The 18,476-nt window shown below is 38.9% G+C and overlaps 1 long non-coding RNA gene across 1 annotated transcript; it reads right to left on the bottom strand.

Moving 5' to 3' along the window:
* Positions 1-5,591: 5,591 nt before the first annotated feature.
* Positions 5,592-6,999, bottom strand: LOC146302213 (uncharacterized). The gene is made up of 4 exons (XR_014758290.1): positions 6,907-6,999; positions 6,672-6,824; positions 6,374-6,429; positions 5,592-6,217 (listed from the first exon to the last, which is right to left on the bottom strand). It is a non-coding gene; the product is annotated as an uncharacterized LOC146302213 (long non-coding RNA).
* Between the last annotated feature and the right edge of the window lie 11,477 nt (positions 7,000-18,476).

Genomic DNA, 18,476 nt, shown 5'->3' with positions numbered 1-18,476 from the left:
AAACTGAAGGCATGAAAGGAAATTGCATTAGTCTGAAAATCATTAAGAGGATATAAGTGTTCTAGGCAAAGAGATGATGGTACCATGAGGTACCGCTTTGGAATATTTTCTCTTTATTTCTCATTGCATATTTCATTTTTGCATGGTCTTTAGAGATGCACACCCTACCGAGGGAATTGAAGTCTGCATGCTAAAAAGGCATAAATACAGATAGAAAAAAGCAACCTAACCATCAGATGACCTCATTAAACTCTATGCCTACCATTCAGTGCCGGTATTGCCTTTCTTTGTCATTATTAAAATACTCTGTCAGCACATGGAATGCATATTATGTTGATAAAAAGGCCTGTGATGAAATGTTAAAGAGGCTTCCCGTCACGAGATATACACCCCTACTGTTACACGAGTGGGTTGATACAGACATGTTTTAGTAGATATGGATATCCAATGGGAGCATACTGAACCGAACCTGCTATAGTAAAGCATTAACCAATCAAATGTAGAGCTATGGACTGTGAGAACATATGTTAATGTTCTTCTCTCTGGCCAGAAAACAGTATGAGGTTTGGAAAAGGCAGTCCATGAGAAGCCTCCTGGAGCACGCAATTGCCATCTACAAAGACATTAATACGGTGACTGCTCTGCGGAAAAAGTGCTTTGGCAGAAAGAAAACTTTGTTTTGGTGGTGGTGTTGGACCCCAACGGGTAAGCAGGCAAGGGAACTAAGATATTTTTTTTATCGCGTACAGCTTTGAATCACATCAATGGTATACTTTTATCCGCCACTCAACTGACAAACATATTTAGAGTAGGCATGTGAGCTGGGATACAACTATATTAGCACAGAGCTGATCAATGTTTCACCAAGATTGGATCCCTTGCGGTGCATGCATTTCTCCCTGTTTACATTTTTAAGTGTGGATGATCACTGCTAATAACATACCAGCCGACTGGCAAATAATTGTACATCATCATAAGGTTCTTTAATCCATGAGTTGTTTCTGAAAATCAAATGCTTTTTCCAATGTATCTATCTTCTTCCAGTCTTAATACAAATTAGTGATTGTTTGTGCTTTTCTAAATAGCATGAAGGAGTTTAAGAGTATCTGTTATTTTGCAGTGTGTACTATTTATATGACACCTATGAACAAATCAGACTGTTTTTGTGGTCAGATATTCTCAATGCTGTTTCTGCGGTTAATGTACACTTTCCCTCCAGAACTTTATCTTTAGTTGCCTCTATTGAATAATCTGTCATGTTGATGTTTTTACAGATTAATACTTTATTCTCATTGCCATTTTACTGGAAGATATAAAAACATGACTGTGCCTATGTTTTATTTTTTGAGAGTAGGATTCCACTTCTTTCTACAAAAATGCTGAGAACTTTTATAGAAGACATTTAGCAGACAACTGGTTATCATTTGTATAGTTAAATGCCCACTGACAGGTACATTATCCAGTACCCATAGGCCCACTTAAGATTTACTTGTAATAATGTTGTATGAAGTGTCAGATAAAAAACAAAGAAGAAGGAAAAAGCATCACATGGATGGATGTGAGTGCTGTAATTAGTGTTACTTGGTCTCACATTACTTAAATTAACAGCACTTTTTGATCAGAACACAGTCTTCAAGGTGCAAGGATATTTCTTAATTTTGTTTCATTAATACATGATCTGTCACAGAGAGATATTTATCAGTTAGTACTTTGAAGGAGCTAGGAACATTTATATATAGTTTTCATATATTACTCCATATACAGTTTGAATATATTACCCCACGAAATGTAATGTGTGGGGCTTGGTACAATAATTAAAAAAAGTTTCTTTCTTACAGTTTCCTTACAGCATAACACTTAAGTTGCAGTGTATCACTACTTTATATCAAGATACAAGAATCACAATGTTTCTCAATTAATGACAAGACACAAGTGTCAAATTACCAATTTACTACTTTGTCTCATTTAAAAGTCAATTCAGTGTCAACTGTTCACACCATTATTTGAGAACTCTTTGCCGGTGCAATGTAATTTCATGCAACTCTCCAGTACAACTCGTAGGTGCTAACTGTATTTTGACAGTCTTGAAGGATTCTTGAATCACACCAACCATAAGGGTGCCAACTGTATTATGTTGTATTCATGAATGTACCGAGAACCATTAATCAGTGTCATGATCGCATGTCTTGTTTGCCGATCGGTGACAGTGATAAGTGATTCTGCCACTTGCTTGAACATCAGGTTCCAATACAGTGTGCTGTCTCACATCATAGTCAGTGGACAATGCCTTCTGCCACTCTCAATGAACAGAACTGTCAAGCATTTCAATAGAGAAGGAGATCAAACGCATTAACAATTCATATGTCACTGTGAAATCTTGATAAACTAACACCAAAGGTTGAAACTACAATAGGATTTTCTTCTCCTGTCCTGGTACTGCTCCTCCTTGGCATATTTACAATACCAGTAAAAGGCTGCAGTGCATTCAGTGACCGTGGGCTGGAATATTTTTACCTTTCTTGGCTTTTTAGTTTGAGACACCGTGACACCTTGAATTTGCATAGTACTGAAGATCAATGTAGCTCATAGAGACCTGGTGTATTTGACACTTATTCAAAAATCGCTAGAGTAACTGTCTTGAGCAGAGGTACATGAGACAAATGCATGTAAAAGCCCAGACAGTTTCTGAGTTGTATTCATGCCTTTTAGTGCATTTTATTACATCAATGTATCATGCATACTGTAACAACCTGACACTCTTTCACCTTGTTTTAAGTTCATAGAATGTGCAGGATTCACATATCTCTTGATTTCAAGTGATTCAGTTAGACAAGTGGTTTGAAAAGTTAAATACTTCCGTAAAACCCGCATTTTTTTAACTTTATCTTTTAGTTCAAGACAATAATTTTCCAAAGTGCTGATTATTATGTTAGATGTTTCGTTATTATGAAGGATGTCCTTCAAGTTATATTTGATTCCAAGGGACAGCTTGACAAAATACACTTTGAATTTGGTTGAAAGCTTGTCTAATTGAATTTTGATACGTAATTAAATCAAGCAATAAATCAGACCAGCTCCCACTGCAACCGACAATTCAGCACTCCAGAGCACCACAAGCTAATTAAGATGAAGTTATTATCTGAGCCTATGGGATAGCTTTCAATGGCTCCTTTTGAGGCACATTGAGTCGTTTCAACTAGAATGTACTCAACCTTGAGGGAAGGACATCCCCAACATGCAATATGTAGGCTACATAGTTCTGGTTCTTCATTTAACTATAATTCCATGAATCTCTGTATGTCTGTCTGTTTGTCTGTCTATCTGTCTGTGTGTCTGTCTGTTTGTCTGTCCGTCTATCTGTCTATCTGTTTGTGTGTTTGTCTGTCCGTCTATCTGTCTATCTGTCTGTGTGTCTGTCTGTTTGTCTGTCTGTCTATCTGTCTATCTGTCTGTGTGTCTGTCTGTTTGTCTGTCCGTCTATCTGTCTATCTGTTTGTGTGTCTGTCTGTTTGTCTGTCTGTCTATCTGTCTATCTGTCTGTGTGTCTGTCTGTTTGTCTGTCCGTCTATCTGTCTATCTGTTTGTGTGCCTGGCTGTGTGTCTGGGGCTCCATTACCTTGAGAAAATTGCTCTGTTTTTAGTTGAATTGGACTGCATAGTGCTCAGGACCCAGGCATGTGCCATGACGCCTGTGAAGTTGTTTGGATGAGCAGTTCACGACAATTAAATTAAAATGGGTTCTCCGTTAATGGGCAATGCACATGTGTTCTCCATGTTGAGTTGGCCAAGGGAAATTTCATTATTTGATGAAAACACAGCAACACGACTCATGGAAACCAGCTACTGATTATAGAATGTATTTCACAGCAAACAAACTGGGCATCGCCATGAACTGAGGGCAACATGGAGGCCAAAGAGTCAAAGATGGGCATAATGTCATATGAAGAGGCTGTCAGGATAGGTAAAAGTGTGGGTTAGCTTATATCCATCCCCACATAGAGGCTAACATTAACTAGACAGCTTCCCAAATACAAAGTATTGTATAGGCAGCTTACTGTGGCTAACTTACAAAGTTACATTCAGCTAAATGTTATTTAATTAGAAAATGGGAATGATATAATAAATAAATGTGTTTGCTAAAACAGCCAACACTCTATTAGCATTGGGCCCTAAGGGCAGGGCAGTCATGTTAGTTGAAAAGATTCAAACATTAAACATAAAAACAAGGCTCATAAAAAGTAGCAACTGCAAATGGAATTAATATTACAAGAAGCAAATTGGGCAACACAGGCACCCCTTCATCACTGAACATTTTTACTTCTCACATTGTCATAAAATGAGGGCCACATGGAGGGCAAAGAGTCATGGGTAGGTTTCATGTTGTATAAAGAAGCCCAACAACAAAGGTAAAAGCAAGGGTCAGCTATGTATCCATCACCACATAGCGTTAGCTACCTAGCACCTATAGTCTGGCTTTCAGTGGCTAACGCTAGCTACCTAGACAAAGCTACCCACATGACTAACACGTCATATAGCCAGCTTACTGTAGCAGTGGCTAACTGACAAAGTTATTGAGCTAATTGTTATTTGATTAGAAATTGAGAAATAAACAAGAGAAAGTACATTCTGTCTGTTTAACTACAAGAATTAACAACAGTCAGTCACATTCTGAAATATATACCAGCGGCACTGCACTAGTAGGCCTATATCTCAATGACTCAACAGGGATTTTAACTTTGGTTCTTACTTGGACAAAAGCCCAGCATTTATGTTTTTGAGCTAACACATGTCTTCAGGATACAAGGGGGGTTTATTAACTCCCTGGCAACAATTAATGAAATAGTTTGTCCCAAGTAATAGGTAGTAATAAAATTAATAAATCTGGCATGATCTTACTACTTTTAAGCCATACCAATTTTAATACTCTTCCACTCCCTAGACAGTCATACTAGATCTAACTGGTATGTTACCCGTAAATGAATCCTCTGCAACTATAACCAGAGTACCCTCCTTCTGCATAATTTGATGAGCAAAGAGAGAACATTGATGAACTTTTTTAATTATTATGCCGCTTGGGAGTTTGACACTGGCTGTGCAAAGATCCAGCACTGTTGAGCTATTCCTTTTTTTTTCACTTCTCCCTTTTTTAATTCACCCAATTTGTCGGTCCAAATGAAACAGGGAAAGGTTATAGTGTGGAGTAATTAACAGCAGCGAGCCTAATGAAATCAGGAGGGGCTGGTACACTGGGAGGATCAATACAGCTCTGAGAGCTGGACGAGAGGGGATTGTTCAGGGGAAACACTAACCACTTAATAATAATAAGCTGATGAAAAGGCAACATGTCCACTTGTAAATCAAAATTGGTTTGAACATGCTGGTGACATTATTGGTTGCTAGTAATTGTATTAAGAGAAACTTCCCAACACTCAGGAAGTACAAGTCCCACACTTAAGGGTTTGAAACCTGACTTGGTAGCAGGGAGGGGGTTCCCACTTTTATTGAATGACAAAAACTGCATTGATAGAAACATAAAAGACAAACTACAGAAGCAAGCTGATTGAATATCTTCATTTAATCTTGTATCTACATTTGAAGTGACAGTTTTGTTCAGGAAATGTTTTTTGCACCACCCAGACCCCGCCTATCTGAGGTTGTGTTTGCCAGTAGTGAGTAGAATGTAAACTTGAACTTTGTTGTTCACTTTTCAACCACAGACCAAAACTCATTCTTACATCTTGAGTCATTACTGCAGCCTAACAGATGGGATTTGCAACTGTTGGTACTGTCTACGTGTGTGTTTGTGTGTATGTGTAGGCTATGTGTGTATTCATGTGGAGGTGGGTGGATGTGTGGGTGGTTGCATTTCAGACTCTGCGCTGTCCAATACAATCCTCATCTCCCGGGACAACTGCTTGATGACAGGTCACATGACTTCCCAATTTTTAGTTAACAGTGGCAGGAAAAAGTCAGCAGCCCCCCTTGACATTTCTTGAATACTGAGCAGCATTGACAGGGCCTGCTTGACCGTCATTTATACAGAATTCACACATAGAAACTAGTTGCTTACGACCAGTCTAGAAACTAGAGCCCCCAGACAAGTCGTGATTGGAGTGAAATGAGCGGCGGGTAGCCTTGGCAAGCAGCAGTGAGACTCTGTTTTTCCCCGTCTTCAAAGGTATTTACACTGTGAAATAAACTGTGAAGTGGACACAGACTGGGGAGAGTAGAATAGGAGATCTCATTAGTGTTAAACCATTAAAAGCACCAAGGCTCGAGAGAAATGTTTCTTCTGGTTTTAGAGAAATTTGAAGTTACTAAATCATACACTTGACATTATTTACATAGTTTATATTATATGATGGATTCCTACCTTTCACTCACTTGCAGTAGACAATGATCTTGTTTGGGAGTAGTAAAAGCCTCATACTGTACAAACAAATGGACCAGATATATAACAGGCCATTTTGTTGAGTTATGGACAGCTGTAACGTGTGTTTGAAAATTGTATGTCAAACGTAACTTATAGGCTACGATTCAACTGTTCAACATAAGATGCTCAGTTAGTAACAACACAATAAATGTAACAACATACAAATTAACATGGGTTTAGCTAAAACTGGGGCAGCATGGCTATTCTAAAGCATCTGAACTGTGATTTTGAACTCTACCAAGGTTGAAGCAGGGATCTCTTGCAGTGTAATAGGGCTGGGAGAAGGTGGATTGTTTGAAGGGCAACATGATGCCGGCTATCCCTAGAGGCCTGGTGGGGGTTCCATCAATGTTTCTCACTCAGCGGATACATGTTGGGTCTGTTCTGACCCCTGAAAGTACACAAACAACAGAGGTTCTGCTGCAAAACGATAGGCCTCTTAGACCACTGCAAGGAAATTGACAACCACTCACTGTAACGCAGCTATGACACAGACGTCCAACAATGCTGTTGAGAAGAGGGTCTTCGGTCTGAAGGCCTGAGAAAATTCGATTTTGCTGCATTGTATGAGCATTTTGAATGATAACAATAACAATCTGTTCTCTATGCTGATGTATGCCAAGTAAACTCCCAAGCAACAGAGAGAGGTGTTTGACCATTGGAGGGCTGTCTCTTCTTCTACTCAATAGATCCTTCTAAACCCTAACTATACTGCTTAGTGTTCTGATAACTCAAATCCCTAACCATTCAAGTTGAATGCAATATTTGTAAAAAAAAAAAAATGTGTGCCCCATTAACTTTGGAAATAACAAATGAATAAGTTTTAGATTTTTTGTTAATTTCAGATTGATATGGAGTTGGAGTTTTAGCATTTAAGTTAATGTTGCAGTGTTTTTTAATCCTTACGAATATATGCTCTTTAATGAATAGGATGCAGGAATGTTACAGAGTTGACAGTATGCATAATAATTATGCCACCATACATATAATATTTTCCTTTGTTACATGTATATTGTATTTGCATTGGTCTGACATACATGATCGATGTCCAACATGACTGTTTGTATTTTATTTATTTATGATGATGAGTGAAAGTTAGAGGCACAATTCCATGCCCTCCTCAGTTGTATCTACATATTTATTCATTCAAAGTGAATGGCAGTCTTAAGTTTGGAATAATTTGAGATACAGAGACGAAGCACAATGAGCCTTACTGTTTTTAATCAATTATTTATCCAATATTTTAATGATCAGAAAGCTGGGAGTGATCAAAGGCTTAGTTCGAGCCCTACTGCCTCAGCTCGCCCTCTTCTGAAGACACCCTTCTGCTCTTTGATGTGGTTCACCAACAAATGCACTTATCTTCCCCATCTCTCTCACTGGCATGGCTGTGGGTGCTTTGAAACCATTGGTCTGAGAGGCATACTGTATGTGGAGAGAAGAGGGTCAGTGACCCATCACTACAGAGATGGATCACACGTTTACGCTCCCTGGCAAATGTGCAAAATGCACACACACACTGTTGGAATATAAGGGCATAGCATAGGTCACCTTTTGAAATACTTCCCTTCTGCTGTGGTCTTGCATTATCATAGATTTAATTGGTCTGTTGCTGAGGTCTATAACAAGAGCTATTTATGTCGTGAAATAATGAATAAAACATGTGTAATGTCGCATGGAGGTTGCTGTCTGACAGCTGCCTCATTCCAACATGCCTAAAAACGTCCGGTCAAGGAATGCAAATGAATGTCTCTTTAAACAACTTTGTCGTTCCAAAGTTTAAAAGTACTTTGCAAAAGTTGCACATCAATCCAGTTGTATCTCCATTATAAGCATAATGTTTTCAATCTTGCTCTCACTAAGCCTTAAGCTTAATATGTTCAGGGTACATAAGTCATCTGCTAATGATACAAATAATTTTTACAATACCCCTACCAAGTACTTGGTAGTTCAAAAAAGCAAGCTAATGATGGGCTTAGTGTAGCTTACTTGTCCTTTAACTCTTAACCTGACACCAGATGCTCCTCTCCTCCCAATAAGGCTCAACTCCACTATTTCCGTTGTGCATTCATTTTGATCAAGGCCTTTGTGTGGGCTGAAATGTCATGATGTTTTAAAGATGTATGATTATATTATCAATCTTTTATAATGACGTAAAGTATGATGGTATGAAGTGAGATATAGTTGTGCTTTTTCTTTGGAGCCAGCTCACTTCAAACCAATAAAATAGTTGATGAACATTTGATCTATAAATCAAACAACTTTTTCATGCCATCTCAACATCCTTGCATGGGAGGTAGTATGTACATTTGGCTGTTTTGGAACTTGGACATGCATGTTTAGTACCGCAGGCACATACATTTATTTTGTCCGATGTTTTTTTAAGTTGTTTGTTTCACTGTGTACTGTACTAGTTGTATGTGATTGAAATGACAATGAAAGCCACTTACACTTGGTATAGTACTACACGACAGGGATTGTTAATCAGCGCCTTTAAGGAACTATTATTTTGTCCTATTGGACAACTTGTCCTGGTCTTTGCATCCCTCAGAATGATAGGAATGTTCCAGAATCCCTCAATGATTTGTTTGATTTGAGTATGATCGGCTGATTTGTAGACACAAACTAGCCGTGTTCTGTTCTTACTTCATCACAGCAAATCTTGCAGTGTCTTGCTATGCTTGTACCCATTGACAATGCCTCTAACAGTTAGACTTCAATGTACAGTAGTCACATTATTAGACACAGTACAACGACAACAAAATTGGTGATTAAAAATTAAATACTGTTATCTCTCTCTGAGCCATTATCTAGTCCCTGGGGAGAGGATGCTATTTTGCAGCCTTGCGGGCGGCTTTTGTTCCCAATTTAGAAGCCTTGTCACTGTTTATTGTTAATTTTTGATGCTTCATTTGATATTTTGTGGTTTATCTTCCTCAAACTCGAAGAAGACGTCTTTATGTAGAGTGTCAGACGTGGCTTGTGTTGTCACAATGTCAGGTTCACAGCTGCCAGTACGTTTCTTGTGTGGGAGTGTATGACTGCGTTTGTCAGGCTGCCAACTCAGACCTGACATTTGATGTACAACCTCCTCTCATACAAGGTTGAAATCAATACGTGTTACTTCCACCCAAAACTTTGGATAAATATTTGGCATTTGGCATGAGGCAATCTCTCAACTTCCATCTTTAAATTGTATGGTATGTCTACCCATAGTGATACTTGAATATTTGAAGGAGCCAAACACTTTCATTTCAAAGCTCATTTTCAATTCAGTATAGTGGCAGTGGACTAACAGTCATTGTGTTGCTCAAATAATCATGGAGAATGTACTGTCTACAGTATTAACGTCTGCATGTGTTCTTTCAGGAGGCCTGTCAACTCGGCAAGATATCTTCTACAAATGTAAGTTCTGCCTTGCTGACATTTATCAACTTCTAAAAAAAATGTGGCCATTCAGTTGCATGCTTGGACAAATGCCCAAAGAACGAACCATTGCTGACGTTTTGTATTCTGTACACTGTTTTGCATACAGCAACCCCAATTATAGTATGTGTTAAAACTACTTAACTGATACAAGAACAAGAAATAAGGTGGTTGATATCCCATCACTGGCGATTTTAGACCCTTTTTAGGGGTGCTCAAGCACCCCAAAATTTCATCTCAGCACCCCTAAAAATAATTTAAAAAAATATTAATAATCATAAAAAAAATATATATGTATTTATATAAATTATTATTGTTTATCATCATTTGATGCTGGTAGTTCATGAAGAAAGGGACATCCTTAGTTTTTCATTCATTCAATATTTTTGCATAATTAATAACACATAAATGTATTAATTGTTATCCAATGAAATTAGGGATTTATCAGCAAGGGGGTTTGGCACTTTTGCAAGGCACTGTATTCATGTCACATTTTCATTGGGGGCTGAGCACCCCCCCTAAAAGTCTGATCCTAGAATCACCCCTGTATCTCATTATGACTGCAATGTCTTTGGGAGTGATGTACGTATACATTTCTAGGAGCTTCCTTGTTTATTGGGTCTTATAAGGCCAATGAAAGGCAAAAGATAGTCTTGGAAGGCATTTCTATCTTAAGTCATTATTCTTTTTTTTATCAGTGTTACTTCCATGTTGGCAGCGGTTGACACACAACAAGGTTTCAGAGGGGACTTACATGTGGCATCTACCACAGAGATCTGTAATTGGCTTCAAAGAATTGTCTCTGTCCTTTAAATTTAGATCTTTCTCTTGAACCCTATTCTGTACTCTATCAAAGAAGACAACGTCTATTTCATCGATAGAATTTGAAAAGATTTGTTTGTGGTTGTCCATGATGTAGTTTTGATTTCAAGTTTTGTTGAGATGCATCGATGTGAAAAAAAAACTTTCAACTACTCTCAGTTGTTCTATGTTTGATGACATGACTCAACCTTACTTGCCCCTGTGGCTCGAAAGGTTTCTTTCAACAGACAAGAACTACTAACAGTAACCGGATTTCTATTGCAACACATGCCCTTTGTGCCCCCTGCGATCCTTCATTCTCTTACAATGAAGCTGTCAATTTCTTTTGTTACTTTTCACACACTTGTTCTTGACAATATTCTGATATCTGAGAGTTCACTGGTTTTGGATCAATGTGGATCTTACTGAAAGTACTTAAAAAGGACCTTCTTGTTTTGGGGCCTTACATAACTTGCAATGAAAATACTGCATATGACATATACTTTACAGAGACTAAATACAAGTGCATTAATACCATGAATGCATATGGCAGCTTGCTACAAGTGACACTCAAATGACACTGCAGACATTAGGGATATAAATAATTGTCTAAATTGCTTTCCAAGGAGGGAGATGACAAATCACCATTTGCACAGATTTCACCAGGTCTAGGTGTTTCTGCAAGGCTGATCTTTATCTCAAATGGCAGAGCAAATCCCCTTATCTACTCCTAAATGGTCCCTGTTTATCACTCAGGGCGGAAGGATTCTTAGTATGCATTTCTTATGCCACTTGGCATTCTCTCCAATGTTAAGGCAGATATGTTTCTGTTGGTGTTGCAGGGATGTAAAACCATATAGCTAAAACCCCATAATTTACGCGTAACTCACCCCTTTCACAAGGAAGAGAATAATCAGCATCCCATCCCTTTAGCTCTCTGTAAATATAGAGGGGCTTTTAATCCTCCAACCCATGAATCTGGCCCCATCTGCACATTGTCTGGGTGGACACCAGAGAGGAGCTTTGGTTCAAGCTGGCCCGCTATAGAACTTGGCTTGTCTCCCCTCCCTCTGTTTTTATCTCTATGCACATACTTTTCAAGGCAGTGTTTTATCTGGTTTGACAGGCTTTGTTTGGTGTTGATATCTCTTACAACAGCTTGTCTTTGCTTTATGGATTTCTGATGTGTTCTTCCAATAAGTGACTGTGCCTAACACAACACTCACCTTGACTCATCTGCAAACTTGTTATCTGTAGCCATGTGGCTATATGTGTCTGAAGAAGACAGATTTAAATGCAAGTGCTGAATGGAAATAAATACATTTTAGGCGAAAATGTATTTACCTCACTTTTTTGGGCAGTTCTTAGCATGTAAGTTGTAGTTACTCAGTGTAGAATTGAGATGTTTTTTTTAGTTTTTTTTGGTAAACATCTGACAAAAAGAATAAAAGGTCCCACCCACGCAATGATTAAATCGTAATTGTTGTGGACAGCTGTTTGTTCTAATAGATTCTGGCTGTCATTGTTGGTACAAGCCTCAAATAAATTATGAGCAAGTTGAAGAGTAAGTGAGTTCTGTGTGAAGCTGCCAAGGCACAATGAACGTGCTAGTTCCTTCATTGCAACTCAACTTTGCTTCTGCTCGTAACATAACTAATGTGAGAATTCCCCTCAAAGGCTGTGTACTAGCAGATTATCAAATAATCTGCTGCTCTGATGAAAGGCGGACTGCTGTCTCCCTCCCATCCAATGCATCCTACTGAAAAAGATGTATGAACAGTCCCAAAGCAAAGAGAACACTGTCACGTTATGAAATAGCTGTAAAGAAGTTGGTGAATCGAATGCCGGGTTTGACAAGTTATTTACACAAAGGGGGCTTCACAGAAAACCAGTTTTGGCCGCAGTTTGTAAATTCCGAATTGTCTACTTTCAGTGGTATCTGGATACATAAACAGTCTGGTCAGGCAGACACACATAGATGCACATGCACTTACTAATTGTCTCTACCTTTTAGTTGTTTCACATCTCAAAGCCAGACATCTCTTATTTCTGCTTTCAGGGTTCTAATTGTTAGGATTTAGCTAAGTCAATTGTCTGATAGTTCTTAAATTAACTGGTAAACTGTTTGCAGATCTCAGATTTTGGCAGTATTCAGAGAAGGGCTGCCAAGATTTTTTTCAGACATTTTCTTTTTCAGCCTCAGTCTCCCTGCCTTATCAAAGAACAATAAGCTCTTTATCTGTATACCACAATGGTAGAGGAAAAAGTTTTAGTACAAAGCGAAGTAGACTCCCCTTGAGCATTAAGGAGCATGTGTTAATGATGTTTTTAATTCAGGACTTTCATATCGTATTTGTTGCTATAGAGATGAAGAAAATTGCTATCCTTGTGTGCACAAGCATTAGATCGAATTAGTTCTAAAAAAAAATTGTTCTAATCAGTCTGCATAATAGGAGAAATAAAAAACAACACCATAACAAAATAGAGGGCATATTATGCTTTAATACAATTCATTCTTCAAATTAATTCAATGTTAAAAGATCAATGTTTTGAAATAATTCAAGCTACAACATACAAATGAATTCAAGTTTTAACCAGCAATACCTAAAAGAAAAATGTAATGAAATCATCATTCAGGAATGTACTAATACAAACAAATGGTGAATGGTGAACAGGTGAAAGAATCTACAGGTGAGAGGGGGTTATGGAAGTTGTAACGACTGAGTTGCTGTCCGCTTTACCCAAAACCATTCTGTGATGAATGACTAGAAATGTCACTGCTTAAATCCCACTATGCACATTTGATTGCATCCAACTGCAACTGTGCTCTTCCTTTACAATACACTTTCAAAAACATCACAACAACTATAAATATGAAACGTCAGAATAAATGGACAAATGTCAAAGACTCTTGTTGAATGTGAGATGCTTTTTTGTAGTGCTACAGTACTAAATTGTGTGCTCGAGAAAGGTCACAATATGAACTTTTCGAAGTCCTCTGAGAAATCAAAGGCCTGTGCCTTTGAGTGCAAAAATCTACACATGCTTACAACCTTAAGACCTTCCTAATCAAAGTCTGTACCTCCACACAACCTTAAGACCTTCCTAATCAAATTCTGTACCTCCACACCTCCCTCTCCCTCCTCCCCCCTTGTGTCTAAATTGGGCGAGTAGTAAAAGTAGGACATGGTTCAACCTGGTTAAAAACAGATCCACTTATTACAAAATCACAGAGCTCTAAGTTTCAATTAGGTTTTGTCAAACCTTTCATTAACTTAAAATAAGACATCTAAAATGACATTTCTCATTGTCGAATCCATAATGGTACTATATCAGTACAAAGTAAAAGGTATGGAATCTCTACACATTTTAATTTTGAGATGACGAGGACATGAGCTTGACGGAAGCTTCTTGTTAGACATGCAACAGCAACTTGTGGCTTTCAGGAATTTAGACAGGCGTTCCATTGCCACACCCACCCCATCTCACCCTCTCCTAATCCATAAATCCCTCCACCAGCCCATCAAATGCTGCTAATGTTAGATAAAATAATCGCATTAAAGGTTGGCTGCTTCATGTGACAGTTGAAATGGTCAAATATTTGATGTGAGCTTTGTCAGATGCAAAAGTAGATGTCTACAGGGTCCTGTGTGAACTTTATTAAGAAACCATTTTTAACGCTGTGCTTGTTCTTGCAATTTAAGTTCAATGGTTGACACAATGTGAAGGTGACCCTTACAGGTTCTTGTATGAGCAAGCACTGATTCCTGTTTTGTTACAAGCATGATCCTTTCCCACACCTGAAACATGCCATTGTATGATGTTTTGGGAGACAGCTTTTGCTGGGTTTCCATCCTGACTGGTTACACTGACTGTGTGAGACAGTCTCTTAGCTATGACAACTGATTCTTTTTAGAGCATGCTTGAATGAAACTCAGCAAAACTTTGGCTGCTGATTCCATCTTTACTTACTTTAAATCCTTGACACCATCTAAGATGACTGACACTCTATCTCACTTGATGGCACCCATATGTATCATGCATGGCTGGTGTGACTACAGTGCTTCCTACCCATATTCGTAAAAAAAAATCTGTTTTCATGATATGAGGTATTTTGAATAATCCGCTCAGCTCCCAGCACACCACCCCGTTTCCAATGATGAACTTTATCACTCTGTCTCAGCTTAGAACCCATCATAATCACCCGCCCTTATTGTGGTGTTTCAGACCCAGCGTCGCGTGACCTTTCACCTTCCAGATGGCTCCCAAGAGAGCTGTAGTGACAGCGGCCTGGGAGACCAAGAGCCCAGCAGCACTGCCAGCACCACTCAGCCTCTGCCCCTCAGCTTTGCCCAGGAGGAGTACTACGAACAGACCTCACCCAACAGCCGTACTGAGGGAGATGGCAACTCCGACCCAGAATCCAGTGAGTACCATGCTGCTTTTTGTAAAGTTTTCTTTTCTCTGTTTCAAGGGGGTCGTTTCTGTTGTTTCATGCCGTCCTCCAGACATATTGCTAAGCCCCGCCCCCCTTAGTTAATGTTGCTAACTCAGACAAGCTATCGCAGGTGACTAGAGTTTTAGCTGTCAAAAGGGCAATGGAGGGATACGTACAGCATTTAAAAGTAGATATGGTGGATGACAAACTTAAATTGGAGGTGAGAATTTACAGATCTCAATGCAAGAGGGAGAAGCCTCATCTCACGGTCATCACGATTCAAGATAACAACATCCAAAACCAGCATTGTTCATGCACCACAGGGTAGCTAAGATTACATTAATTTACCATACATGCTGAATTTACTTCAGTTAATTTGATATACATGTTGAATTGAATGGATGTGTTTTGCCGGAGAACAACAAACTAAGGAGTCTTATGAATATTAGAAAGTCACAAGCACAATAAAGATAACTGGTAAGTGAGAATTATCGTGTAGCCCAGCAACACTGGTTGCATCATCTTGCGTAAGGCGATTTGGAGGGTTATGTGCGACCTTGCAATAAAAAAGCCCTGTAAGTGAGAAGGAACAGTCACCAGTCTGCCGAAGCCGACTTGATTCCGAGTGGCCACCCCCTCCACCTCGCGTCACATAATCATACAGGGATGGTGAAACTGATGAGAACAGACCTGCACTCCCTCTGTGCCCTCCACAGCAATGATGTGGATGAATTACCATTGCTGTGGCTGTGGCTGTCACAGGCCACACAATTTCTGGTCCCCACCCCCCGTCCCCCATCACCGTCCCCCTCCCCATTCCAAAGACAAGAGCATTGCTGGATATAGATTGCTTTGCATACACGTACATATACACTTTGTGTCACGGTCATGAGTGAGACAACTCTCATCTGCCTCACATCTGCCCTCTACATCTGCCCAGTCAGAGGCTGCCTGGGATGTCACAGTGTGTTTGTGCACGTGTGTGTGTGTGTGTGACAGGCAAGACATTCATTACAGATAACAGAAGATGGGTGACTCTGACAATGACAATTCACCTTGCATTATATACTGAACTTTTCCACAAGGCCATATTGAGTGGAGATTTACTGTTTTAAATAAGCAGATGCTGTAAAGCCAGCCAGAGGTCTACCGTGCAGATAATGATGATATTTTGCTAAATCATTTTTAATTCCTGAATGCAAAAGATGCATAAAACCCTTTTCTGCTTTCTAATGAAGAAAAATGATAGCATGATGATCTCAATGATTCATTTGTGTGATTCGGTCACATGCAAACATCATTTCTCAAAATATGATTAATATTCACTAATGTACTGTAAACATCTCCTAGTTCATAAACAGTCTTACATATTACAAATATTACGTCTTGGAGAAAATGGGTTCAAAAACATAAGTTCGACTTTGAATTCAATGTTAATGTAGCTCTTAATATGTATGTGTAATCCCTACAACACTGATACCACATGGCATAGACTAAAGGCTTGTGTGTAGGCTAATAGTACAAGAAAGGGTATGTGACAAGTCATTTGACCATAAAGCTCCCAATAATTCTGTGTAACAGAACCTTATCACACCAAATGTGATTAATGGCAGTATAATTCTCGCTGTTGTAAAAGGAAGTAGATAAGGCATACTCCTAACATAAGTTAAAATAAGATTTATTTTAGGAGGAATTTTGCAATATTTAGGTATATTAGTTAAACACTTACAATGAAATTTGATTTTCAAAACAGGATTTTTTTGTAAAATTAATAAAGAGGATCCTGTCTTCACTAAATCGTAAAACCAGTTTAAGGCTGAATTAACTTGTATGCTTCTGTCGATATGGGAGTCAACTGGTGACTTATTAGGCCCCAGTTTCTTCTCCCAAAAGTTCTCAGATAAACCTTGACACTGTTGTGCCCAGTTCAAAGGGAGAGATGGATCCCCTGTCTGTTGACAGCCTAAGAGATGAGTGCATTGGTGGCATAGGGGGCCCAACAGATGGATTCGATATGGTTTTATCAATGAGCAGCAGTCTGCTATGGCGGTGGTAATCTCTTATCTTTCCGTCTCAATTTGTATAGAAGTGAGAACAAGGGAAAGAGGAATAGGGCAAGGGGAGTATTTGAGATGTGAAGAGAAAGGGGAGGCGTAGGGTTGGCTAGAGTAGGTGCGTAGGTGAGACAGAGCCAGGGAACAGAACCACAGTTTCTTAAGGCTTTGCCTTTCAAAAGGTGGTGTGGCAAGGTCTTGAATGTCAACTTGCACTGAGTAGGCCTAACTCTCTATGAAAAGGAACGGGATGTGGCCTTCTTATGACAATGAATTTCTCTTTAAAACTGCATCTTTATTAGACCACCCGCTCTTGAAATAAAGTTCATTTGACATTTATGTTTCTATTATTTATGAGGTAGGAGGCAATTCATTTTATGGCCTCTTTTGCTTTCCCTCCCCAGGCTTACTTTATCAGACTGTCAGCACTCTTATGCTGTTGCCTTTCAGCAACACACTGTCTCCCAGTTTTTTTATATTTCTTTCTCTGTCTTGACAGAGAAACAAACAGAGAAAAGCAGAGAAAAGCAGTATATTAATATAATTAACATGTCAGTATTAGCTCCAAACAGCTATCTACCTGTACCATTGGTAAAATGCAGGGGGATGTAAAATGTTTTTGCTATGGAAGCATGAGGTAACCAATGGTTGCAAACTATTTTTTACTATTGTTATGGCAATAGTGGTGGTGGTCGGAGGGGCCGTAGGCGCTGATTGGCAGCCACGCTTCCGTACCATCGCCGGTTTGACTGTGTCTGAATGAATTCTGGACTCTGTAAAGCGACTTTGAGTACCTTGAAAAGCGCTATATAAATCAAATGTATTATTATTATTAATAGTAATCTTGTACAATCACAAGTTTGCTTCAATTTCGACTATGGGAATCATTAGTTTGAGGGACAAATAAGAATTGATTAAACAAGGATGTGGCAAAGTGTGGATCTTTACGTCTGTCAATGGTTACAGACATTGGTTGTTTCAGTGTAATGATAATTGTTGGCATTTCTCTGAGTGATATGCCAATAGCAGATTATTCTCTTAGGGGACCAGAAAATTGATCAACAAAATCATAAACATTGTGTTGTTTATTTTTTATGGGTTTAGTCAGTAATGACATCAAGAAGTATAAGGTTTTTGGTAGAGGTTGGCTTTACGTCATTCCATGGTAAACCCTGATAAACTAAGAGCAGTAAAGTATGTCATGGTTTAATCCATTGCAGTAAATCCAACAAATTGTGCTCTGGACGACTTCTAACATTCTTACCTTTGGCCCATACTGTATACTACAAAATATTCTGAAATTCTTTGCTTTCACCAGCTCAAA

Source organism: Hypomesus nipponensis, chromosome 1, assembly GCF_054491055.1.
Source record: "Hypomesus nipponensis isolate SF chromosome 1, ASM5449105v1, whole genome shotgun sequence".
Classification (NCBI taxonomy): Eukaryota; Metazoa; Chordata; class Actinopteri; order Osmeriformes; family Osmeridae; genus Hypomesus; species Hypomesus nipponensis.
This window is presented reverse-complemented; position numbering and strand designations above follow the sequence as displayed.